Genomic DNA, 11,730 nt, shown 5'->3' with positions numbered 1-11,730 from the left:
TTTGTTTTCCTCAATGTGTGTGAATATTTGTAAATTCTGGCAACACACACTATAAATCCTGAGATTGTGAATCCCAACAACTTGAAAGATTTCGCGATCTGGTGACTACTGAAATCATTGTGAAATAGGCGTAATGCTTCTAAAAAACTCTTAGTCTTAGTAATGAGAAATACATGATGCAACTTATAACATAAGATAGTAAATAATGAAGTAGAGTTGACTAAAGGGTTGAAAATCTCTATTTTCGTTGTTCAAACACAAATTGCGGCAAAAAAGTTGAAGAGATTTACCTAATATATATTTGTTTATAGCAGATGTTTTACAAGCTCAGAAAAGGGAAGGGTGTTGTTTAATAGTTATAAAAAATAATACGGTTCTTCAAAACATACCTCGTCAAGTCATTTCCAAATTCTAAACCTAATCTAGTTTTAAAAGCTTTTTTAAGTACAGTTTGAAATGATTAAGCTTGAAGTTTTGATGTTTTAATGGTTTTAATGATAATTATGTTTCTTAAAAAAAATTATAGAAAAATTATTTAGGCCGAATTTAGATGGAATAAAACCCTCACATATAATCCTTCTTATTCCATTATTATATTGTATATTTTTTCAAATAATTCGAACTGCAGATTTTCGGTAGTTCAACGATGTTTAACATAACCTGGTAGATAGACCTGCAGTCACTATTAGTAATAAATTTTAATATTATTGTAAGTTTATCAACAAATCAAAATATATTTCAAAACAAACGTTTGGTATTTTCTTTTGATATTTCCCGACATCTGACGAGAAACGTAAAACATGATTATAAAACACAGAAAGTTAAAACAAAACTGCTGAATTTTGTATTGGAATAAACAACTTACAGAAGATTGTTTTCAAACAAAATTCTTTATTAACTTATTGTGTAACCTAACGGCTCCTATAGACTACTAATAAAAGACCTTATTAACTAGTTCCAGATCTATTAGACAATCGATAAATAGCTTAAACAAAAAAATACAATTACTTCTACCCAATAATAATAATAATAATGAAATAGATGATTTGTTTATGAATATCCACTATTCAGAATTGAGAATGAACAGTTTAAAAGAATATAATATTGAAAAAATGAATTTTGTTTCAATTATTAATATATATGAATACTAACTGACAACTAAAGAAATCAGGGCCGGATTTAGGGGGGTGAATGACAATAGAAAAAATCTTTCGAATTAACGATTTGAAAGTTCGGAAGGTTCAGTTTGTTAATAATAAACTTTGATTGTTAAATCCTAAGAATATCTACCTGGTTTCAAAATAAATTATTTACCAAAAAATTGAAAACTTATTATTTGAGGTGGCTCTACTTCTTTGTAGCGCCAAGACCTCTACACCTCCAAATCCGGCCCTAAAGAAAGCAAAAACATTTAAAACAGATTGGTAAATATAGAAATTGATTATATTGACTTTGACAAATCCTAAATTATAAATATATAGATGTATCAGATTGAAAAGCGAAGTATATAAATATAGATAGGTCAAGAACTGATGACGAAGTATATATATAGTCTAGATAATCAGGCAAAACACAGCTGCCAAAAAGAAAAGTTTACGCTATGATTATTGGGTATAGGCAACTCGAGTCGATTCCAAGAAAACATTGAATTGAAAAAAAAATGATGTAATGAAAATGGAGTGAGGCTCTACTAGAAACTACCTACCTACCTATATCGCTTATTTCGCTCATATCGTTCATAATTTTGAAACCTTTTATATTCAACTAAATTATAATTAACTAATGTCGTTTCAATTTTCCCAGTGTGGGTAGTTACTCTACCGCAACTTTTTTTACAGATTCATTTGTTGTTGACTAGACACTAGATAAAGATAATGCAATTGCCGGTGAGTCTTCTGGACATATGTAAACTGTCATTCCTTGTAAATGTTATTAAAAAGTATTATGTAATTTTTTTTAGATTTTGAGTTCTCGATATGTTTTTATCTTTAAATTTCACCAGGTTCTTTTTTGAATCAAGAGTGTACCAGACCTTAACAAGATTTTTATTTTAGCCATTCGGACGATTTATGTAGAACAGATATCTCTCCAATATATAACTCAGCATCAAATGTTAATGTAAACACTCGTAATTAAAATACTATTTGCACAGTTGATCATTCCCAGCTCCAATTCTCATTCTCTGCACTTTAGTATTCCCCGGAGGCATCTGCCACCTTCTATTGTCTTTATTTGCCCAAATCAACTATATTATCTCTATTAATTTCCTTAGTTATTGTCTAGTGCTTCTCAATTTCCATTCGGATTGCTTCGTTTCTAGCTCTATCTAGGCTTGACTTCTTGCAATTTTCTCTATTTCATTTCCCATTATGCGTTATATTCGGCATCATACTTATCTATGTATATACTTTTATCATATATAATACATATGCAATGGAAAGGCTTTCACCTCTATACAACAAAAGGTGTATAACCTAGTAAAAACCATAAAAATAGAAATGGTTACTAGTCGTGCATAGAAGTTTTTAATTTCAATGTAGCTCTTTCTCAAACTATGTAATTATTATAGTTTTACTTTGATTTGTCAATTCTCACTGTTTTGTAGCCCGTTGAAGAAAAAAGTGATTTACTTTTTCATTTTAATAATAATATACTACTATCAAATTGTTTATCATTTTTTTTCATTAACTGGTTTTGATTCAATTCCAGTTATTATGACCTTAATAAACTGCAGAAAAAAATTAAACATTTAAGGTGTTAATTTATTAGTCAACATTTAGTTTTTCTTTCCTGCAAATGTCCTCGTTTAAAATTTATTGATCTATAGATTACTAGGAACCGGTTCGTCTTTGTGCTATCAGTTATATTTATTGTTTGAATAAAAATAATTAACAGATATTTTTATGATCTACTTTTCCTATAAATACAAAAAATTTATAGAATTTATTCATTCCTGTTTTCTTAAAAGGTTGTAATTTTCCGTCGTTATACCCGCCACTGGATTAGATATATTAGTTTATGTACTGAAGATATTTCAGGTTAATTGACGATACTTATATTTCCGGAACAGTTTAATGGAAAAATAATCCTTATAGATTATTATTTCTCGTCATAAAAATATCTATACCTACTCATATATAGTGAATGGTAGTAAAATTTTCAAGGATACACGTTGCGTATATATATCTGGATGCAATTAAAACTATCTATATATCATATTACTTCTATTTTGTGGAGGTTACTGTCAGAGATTTTGCACATGTATATTACTATTTCTTTCCAAGTTTGAATAACCTCCACGAAAGCAAATCTTTCCATCAAATATGTAGAAAATCCGTACCTACCGCAATAAAAGTAGCATCTACATTTGTCATAGTATTCTTGAAATATATACCTAGCGGTTTAATCTATATTATTTATTTTGAATTTAGTTGTCATATTTGTCCCAAGTTTTATATGACTTTCTTAATAGTTTGTTATTTATGTCTTCCTTGTCACTCCTATCAATTAATATAGGTAGCTGTCTTCATCTGATCCTTTCTGAACAAAAACATGCGCAGAATTTCTTGTATAGCCTTGCTGGTAAATTGAGAGGAGGAGAAAATACCTCATGATTTGGCTGCTGTGCCGGTCCTACGTTGCCTTTTTACTGACTAAAGAAATTGAAATCGTTTTTATTATGTCAGTATTCGTATTTCGTACTCATGTTACACTGACATAGAGCAATTGATACCACATGTCTTTGAAACTGACTTCATTGCGTATTTGTCTGTTAGTAAAATAGTGAAAGGCGTTTAAAATTGGTAAATATGGCAACACCGTATAGTAGGACTGGATCACCAAACAAATATTAGTGAAGTGTTTCAGTAAGCATGGTGGACGAAGTGTTTGTTGTATTTGCGTTCAATGTGTTAGTGTAATAACTAGCGTGGTATAATATTTTTTAACAATAAAACAAAGTTTGTGTTTACTTAATAAGTGAGTATTATTATTTTTACTTGTTTGTGGGCCCAGTACGTTTGGATTATTTTTGTTTCGAGGTAACTATTTACTTATTTTACTAATATTTCGAAAATCTTTTATGGAATATTTACATTTTTATTAATGAGAAACTTATTACCAAATATTGTTTACTGAAAAAAACCAAGAGTTTTATAGACAAACTCCATTTTTTATGAATTTAGGCATTATAAACAACCTTCCCAACACTCATTCACAATTGTTTGTTTGGAAACACATTACTGTCAATTTAGTTTTAAATATTAAGTCGGATTATTATAAAATAGTTCATTTAATTTTCTACTATTTTTTACGTTATAAATAACTTAGTTTTATGCATTGCGTATATTGTTTTGAAGATGTTTATTTTTTTGAACGTTTGTTGTGACTGGTAGGTAGAAAATGATTCGTATAATGTTGTATACGTACGTGGTGTCCCAAACTACTGTAACATTATTAGGGGTTGCATTTTAAGAACTATTTTTCTAATGTGTGGGTTTATGAACATTTTATTGGGTGGCGTCTACAGTTGAATGTATTGCAGGATATTGATTCGGCTTCGAATTGCCGTCACAACATTTGCCCTCCCACTTTGGAGTAGCTCATAGTACACTTTGGGGCGTGGCGAGACCACGTGCTAAAGAAAACTTGTATTCATCATTTTGTTAAATATGTATTATTGACATTTTATCTCAAATTCATAATCAACTTTGATTGCACCCACACACCGTTTCCCGAGCTCTACTCCAACACAACTTCCGTTCTAAGATTCATTCATACCAATCTTATATCGGCGATTAAGTTCTTGTTCCGTAATAAAATAGTATCGCGAATAAAGTTGCATGGTAAATTTTTTTCATTTAAAGTGGCTAGGAAGGTTACCGACCCGAAATCGAGTTTTTGTTTGCATGAGTTTGGTGACGAAATTACGTTCTCGGAATTCTCACAACGTTACCCTTGGACTTAGAACCACTTATTCAATTGGGGGACCATTCGGCGGAGGTAAAAGACCTTGGTAAGTCGCAAGTAACCGGATAAACCATGGTCTATAATATACACAACAAAACTTATATGTAATCACATATTATTTTGTAATATGTAATATACAATATATGTATTAATCGATGATTAAAATTGGGTTTCGATAAAAAACTTGGCGTATTAATGAAATTAAAATCGTATTTTTTTATTTCAATAAGATTAGAATTAAAGTTATGGTAAAAAATTTAATAGAAACGTTCTATTTCTAGTTACCTGTATAACTATCTTCAATAGCTACGCTTTCGTGAATTCTGAAAAGCTTCTGATTGAATTATGAACATTTTTTTGAGATATGTCCTTTTTTTGCACTCGTATCATTAACGGAATCCAGTTCCGATGGGCCAGTTTTTAAACTTGTTGATCCCTTCTTCTGGTAAACATTTTGCATAAAAATGGAATAATCTCTAATTGTTATCTCTTCAAGACCTAACTACCAGTGTTAACAGCCAATAAATATATCCCCTGCTATTCAAAACTGGTTGAATACCTCTTTCGAACATTACAGTACCTCATAGCAACAGCCTGTAGTCTGCATGACTTCATGAGGTGACAATGCTCAATTATCCGGTTTTTAGCCGGTCTGTTTTATTTTGTCTGCGCAATTCATTAATTTCTGTTTTACAACTGTCAAGCACGAAGTCTTATTCAAATGGTTTACACAGTTGTGACTTCTGGATAGTTTTGAATAAAATAGTTACATCAGTTTGAGCGAAACCTTATTCAATATGATCAATCATTTTTCTATTCTGCACATATGTTGGTGCACGATAAGCCATTCTTATCTATTTAAATCCAGATTTATTCACGGAAGTAATGATAGTTTACCTCTGAATATTATTAAAAGATAAGCTGCGATTTTTTTCCCTTTTATTTACATAACTTAGAAGCTATACATTCGCAAAATGTATAGTTTTTCTTTCGAAAAAACATTTTAGTCGAAAATGATTTGTCGAATATAATACGAAATATTAGAATTATGTATGTCTAAATTGCTATCAGTATAGAAGTGGGTACGTACAAGGGCGTCGCCAGCTTATGAATAAGGGGTGGCCATATTTTGGAAGACAAAAAAAATATATGAACGCCTGGTACAGTCGAGAGCAAGAAGCGTTACATTTTGGAAGTCTCTGCCTCGATGACGATTGTAATAAGAACGCTTCTAATATCAATGTATAAAACTTCACAAGCCCTCGACAGCACAATAACGAAATTAAACACAGTAATAATTACTTATTTTAACCAAAATAATATTTAATTAAAGCATAACCTGCGAGGATTTTTTGCAAAACTTTCCACCACTTTATCATTAAAATTATTTAGGTTTATATTTATTATAGCTCTGTGTAGGTACACTCATCATGGCCAGACCTTTAAGGCAATCTTCTGCCTTGGTGCTTCTTAGCCATGTTTTTAGTCTTCTGAGGCTGTTAAAAGTATCGCTCTACTGTACAGGTTGTGCATAGTAAAGCGATCAAACTTTTTCCGTTTTGGGATAGAAGGAATTTGTTTCTTCTAGGATATCAACAACTGACAGATTTGATAGATTAAGCCTTTCGTACCACAATTGCTGTTTCTCAAGAACACTTACAGATGGCATTGTCCACAAAACCAATTAAAATTGTATGTTCGTAACAATAACTTCTACTATCGGTATGAAGCACACAAATGATACAAAACTAACGTGAAAACTGGTGAACGGTTGCCGTAGAAAGAAGTGCAATGCACACACACACACACACACACACAACATACCTACCTACATATTTTTACACTGTTTAATGCTTTGCGTTTTTGCAAATCTGATATTGTCGTGGTGAGAATGACGGCGATTTTAAAAACGGATGTCAAAATCTTAATGTTATTCTGAATATTTCAATACTTTCTACAATATACATTAAGCCTTAATTTGTCATGCGATGCGGAATTTATTATTAGGTAAGGAAGTCAATTGCTCGCACGGCCTTAAGGCTTTTGTCGTTTTACGGCTAGCTACATTTGATCATTAGGGGGGGGGCAACTGCCACCTCATTGGCGACGCCCTTGAGTATATAAAAAGCAAAATCTTGAGTAGATACATTTTACCTTGACAAACTTGTAAGTATCTCATATTTATCCAAAATTGATTAGTCATTTTTCTATCTGAAGAACCTTGTAACTATTGTTATACATTTTACATAAGACAAACATCTTAATACTTGATAAATAGGGAATTATAGGAATAATGGCGATGAAAGCCGACTTTGTATTTAATAAAGTCGAAATAGGAGTTATCGGAAAATTTTTGCATTCGATATATAGCTGCTATTTCTATCCTGAAATTTTTTCTCTTCTATCAAAAGGTGGAAGTTAATTTTCATTTTTTTTTTCACTTGATAAATTATGAGGGTTAATTATAGGGTTATTAGATACGTTTCCTTTTCAATTTCGTCCTCATAACGAACATGAAATCTTTGTTGGACATTGGACATTGTAAACAAATCAAAAATGAAAATAAAACTAAACTATACAACATACGAGGATGGTCCCATAAGTACCTGGTCCAATAATGAAATCACAAAAATTTTGGAAAAAAATCTTCCTATTTTTCAACGTAATCTCCTTTTAGCTCTATACATTTTTACCAATGATACTCTTCTTATAATAAGAATCCTAAAAATAGCCATTAACTGCTAACATTTTTTGGAAAATATTTGACCGCTGAATCATTTTTTCAAGTCTGGGAACAGAAAATAATCCGAGGGGACTAAATCTGGCGAATAGGGTGCATGAGGTAGCAATTCAAACTAATTTTGGGTATTTCCACAGCGGATGTGTGAGCTGGTGCATTGTCTTGATGAAACAACACTTTCTTCTTAGCCACATGCGGCCGTTTTTGCTCGATTTCGTCGCTCAAACGTTGCAATAAATTCGTATAATTTTCGCCGTTGATAGTTTCTCCTTTTTAAGATGGTCAATGAAAATGATCCCATACGCATCTCAAAGAACCGATGCCATGACCTTGCCCGCAGATGGAACGGTCTTTGCGTTCTTTGGTTCTTTGGAGCCGGTACTCCCTTTTCAGTCCATTGATTTTATTAACCTTTCGTTTTGAAAGTAAAGTGATGGACCCACGTTTCATCCATTGTTATGAAACGACGCAAAAATTCGGCTTTATTTTTGTTCTATTGTGAGCAAACGTGGTACCCATTTTGTGCACAGCTTTCTCATGTTTAAATTTTCAGTTAATATGCGACGTACCGCATTTTTTGAAATGCCTACTATGTCTACTGGCTCGTGCACTTTCATTCAACGATCATCCAGTACCGCTTTGTGGATTGTTTTCAACATTTTTGTAGTCGTCACCTCAATTGGTCGACCACTGCGTTGCTGATCTTCGCAGGTCGTACAGCCTCGTTTAAACTCTGCTACCCAATATTTTACTGTTGACAACGTAGCAGTCTCATCCAGAGTGTAATCTAGTTCAGCTTTTATATTGGTTGGGTCCTTTCAAATTAAAGTATTGTATCACTTAATAATGAGAAATTTTTCCATGTTCACAAATTCACTGAAAACGTTCACTATTTATGGCTACCAAACAAATATTAAACAACGTGGCGTCTTCAAACGTGAAATCTGCTGTATGGATTGTGTACTTCCTAATACCTAATGGTATTTCTTAACTAACCGCTATCTCTAGGTCAGGCCAGGTACTTTTGGGACCATACTTGTCCACCAGCTCTAGAAATACATAACTAATGTAGGCAACTAGCCATCGATTAAAACTATAAAGTGGATTTTATAACTTTATTAAAAGCAGTTTATTAATGACGCCTTTTGCGCGCACGTACCTGTCAGATATGTCACACAAATAAAGTCGATCTCATTAAAATCGCCGTTCCGATAATTCCTTAATATTGGATAGAAGCAGTTTTTTAAACCAATTTTTGAATAAATCGACTGTCATGTCTTCTTGATAAACAGTCGGCATTTAGACAATTGCATATTATTGTCCACTTAATTACATTTACATTTACTGTACCATGACTGACGAATCATGAGTTGATAAAAAAATTATGTGTCAATAAAGCCAGAATACGAAAGAATAGTTATGTCGTTTATAATATAAACAATAGTTAGTGTTATTTGAAATTTTAGCCTTGATAGTAAAATAATTATTGGAAGTGCAATGTTTTGTGCTATACAAAACAACCACACATCCATAGGTGCATTTTGAAACAATAGAAAGTAGTAGTTTCGTGTATGCGCTGCCTCAATACTAAATCCCTAAATCTTCTGAACTAATTTTCGGATTGGTGCAGGAAATGGAGAGTAACTCTCAATTCCTAAAAAACTCAAGCCATCGTCTTCACATATCCGAATTACCTGCCCACATATCAACCCCAGAACTTCCACTTGAGACTTTAGGGAAGAGGCTCGAAATTCGCAGAGAAGCCTTCTATCTGGGTGTAAAATCTAAAACGCCCAAAAACAAAAGAAGTAATTTTATATATCAAGTACCTTGTACTAATTTTAACGTTGTCTACATAGGACAGTATTCAGAAAATAGATTAAAAGGTCAACAATACGATAAACAAAATAAAACTGCATTAACAAATCATGAAATAACTAAGGAAAAACATATAAAAAATTCTTGAAACGAATACAAATACGAGAAAAGAGAATTTTTAGAAATGGTTTACATAGGAAAGAAAAAGCTGTCAATGACAAAAAAAATAATCAGCTACTAAAAATTTAATTGATGACTGCCCCATAGTTTTGAAATACAACAATTGAGGAAAAATTCTTTTTTGTGATTTGAAACAGATTTTTATTTGATATTTAAAATTATTTAATTTGATCATGTCAAGTCTTATTTTGATAAAGAGCGAAATAGATCGATACATCAAGTTTTTACCTGTTTTAAACACTAATTTTTAATCAGAGATCTAAAATTAAGACAGTTTAGCAACAAATATATATTTTATTCAGTACATAGATTCTAAGGAACAAACGTCCTTGTCTGCGTTTAGCTTTACGGATCACTGTTGGGATATTATGTTTTTTCGCGATTCCCTTTTTTTTGGCCCTGGAAAATCTAAAAACCCAATTTTTATGAATTTTTTTAAATCTTCGTTTTTACGACCGTTTTACAAAAAAAAATATGGGAATAAAAAAAATGTAATATTATATTGGTTTAGGGCTTTAAATGTTCATGATATCGTATAATTGTTGATAACTTTTTTCCAAATAATCAAATGAAGTTGTTATATTTCAAAACTTACATAAAAAATTAACATATTGCAAAAAATTTATACAAAAATAAAAACAATAATAGATTATCTTAAAATTGTTTTTATTAAGTAATCATTAAAGTTATATGAACAAAAACATTATTAAAATCACTTGTTGTAATCAAATGGGCAATATTAAGTTAACTTTGAAAAATTGAAATTTTTCACCATTAAAAAAATAGTATCTTACTAAGGTTGACTGTTGAAGAAAATTGGGAGTGGGGCGAGAGGCGGGTGCTTGAAAAGCAGACCAAATGTGAACATTTGTTCTGTATTTTTAGTACACCCCCTTCCCCTAACCTAACCTAACCAATATAAGTTTTCATTTCTTTCTTTTCCCGCATTTTTTTCCATAAATTCACCGTAAAAACGAAGATTTAAAAAAAAATCATCGAAATCGGAGAATTTTTCAATTTTTTGGAGCCAAAAAACGAGGGGATTGCCTAAGTATAAAGTTACTCACTGTTATAATTGGTTGAATATCAATTATTTTGAATTTTGACCACATCGGATGTGTTAGTTTTCTGCTCTTTTGATTGTTACTTTTACAAACAAATGCAATTGTATATCGAAAAACTATACCAAGAACACCTGGACAGTTAATACGTGACGCGTCCCGTCGAAATAAATATTGTAAACAATGTGAAAATTGGTATAAGTGAAAGTGAATCTAAGTTATTCAAATAAGTCATGTGGTAATTAATTGAACCCGGATTTTTGTTGAAATAAATTCGTTACAATATTTATTTTCAAGGTTGATACATTATTGATATTATAATCAGCATTTTTTGTATTACACAAGTTGTCATTTATTAAAGTCACTGTTAATGGGTGCAACCTACGGTAATTTTCCATTAACTATGTAAAAACAAGTTAATATATTGAAAAGTATAATGCTTTTACTATTAACAAGAAATACGTTGAGGTTGTATAGCAGAACCGGTTACTAGATTTAATTAGATTTTAAAACTCTATCCCGAAGTATTTTCAATTCCCAGATAGATCTTAAGCTCTATCACAAAAATCTATGGAGCGTAATAACTCTTCAAACACCCAATCATCTACTTCCCATCTCTATTTGAATTTTTTAAGTAAAGCTGATGTGAAAATAAGAAGACTTCAAATATGGACCAGGTTATCTCATGTCTTCCTACTCTTAGGAATCCTCTGTTTAACCTCAAGGAAACACTTCACACAAGTACTTCCTTGTTGACATCAAAAAGTTTATAAAAGATACATTACCATAAATTATAATTGTACTGGCAGACAAAAAATGTTCTTGCTGTAACATAAAGCTGTATGTTTGATTATTCTATTACCTTCTGGGGACTCTTCCTTCCTTATTGATCTTTGGATCCGTTTTCCTAATTGGTAAGTACGCTTCTCCAATTGCAGAAAGATCGTTGCACGGCTATTCACT

General features: G+C 31.5%; 1 protein-coding gene across 3 annotated transcripts in view; it reads left to right on the top strand.

Annotated features, from left to right (window-relative positions):
- The first annotated feature begins 3,469 nt into the window (after positions 1 to 3,469).
- Positions 3,470 to 11,730, top strand: part of LOC130902356 (insulin-like receptor) — a 150,154-nt gene continuing 141,893 nt past the window's right edge. The window contains exon 1 of one of the 3 annotated variants that reach the window (XM_057814468.1): positions 3,470 to 4,040. The gene's annotated coding sequence lies outside the window, so the exon portion shown is untranslated. The remainder of the gene's footprint in view (positions 4,041 to 11,730) is intronic. The other 2 variants (XM_057814459.1, XM_057814452.1) reach the window with 2 other exon arrangements.

Source organism: Diorhabda carinulata, chromosome 1 (assembly GCF_026250575.1).
Source record: "Diorhabda carinulata isolate Delta chromosome 1, icDioCari1.1, whole genome shotgun sequence".
Taxonomy (NCBI): Eukaryota; Metazoa; Arthropoda; class Insecta; order Coleoptera; family Chrysomelidae; genus Diorhabda; species Diorhabda carinulata.
This window is presented reverse-complemented; position numbering and strand designations above follow the sequence as displayed.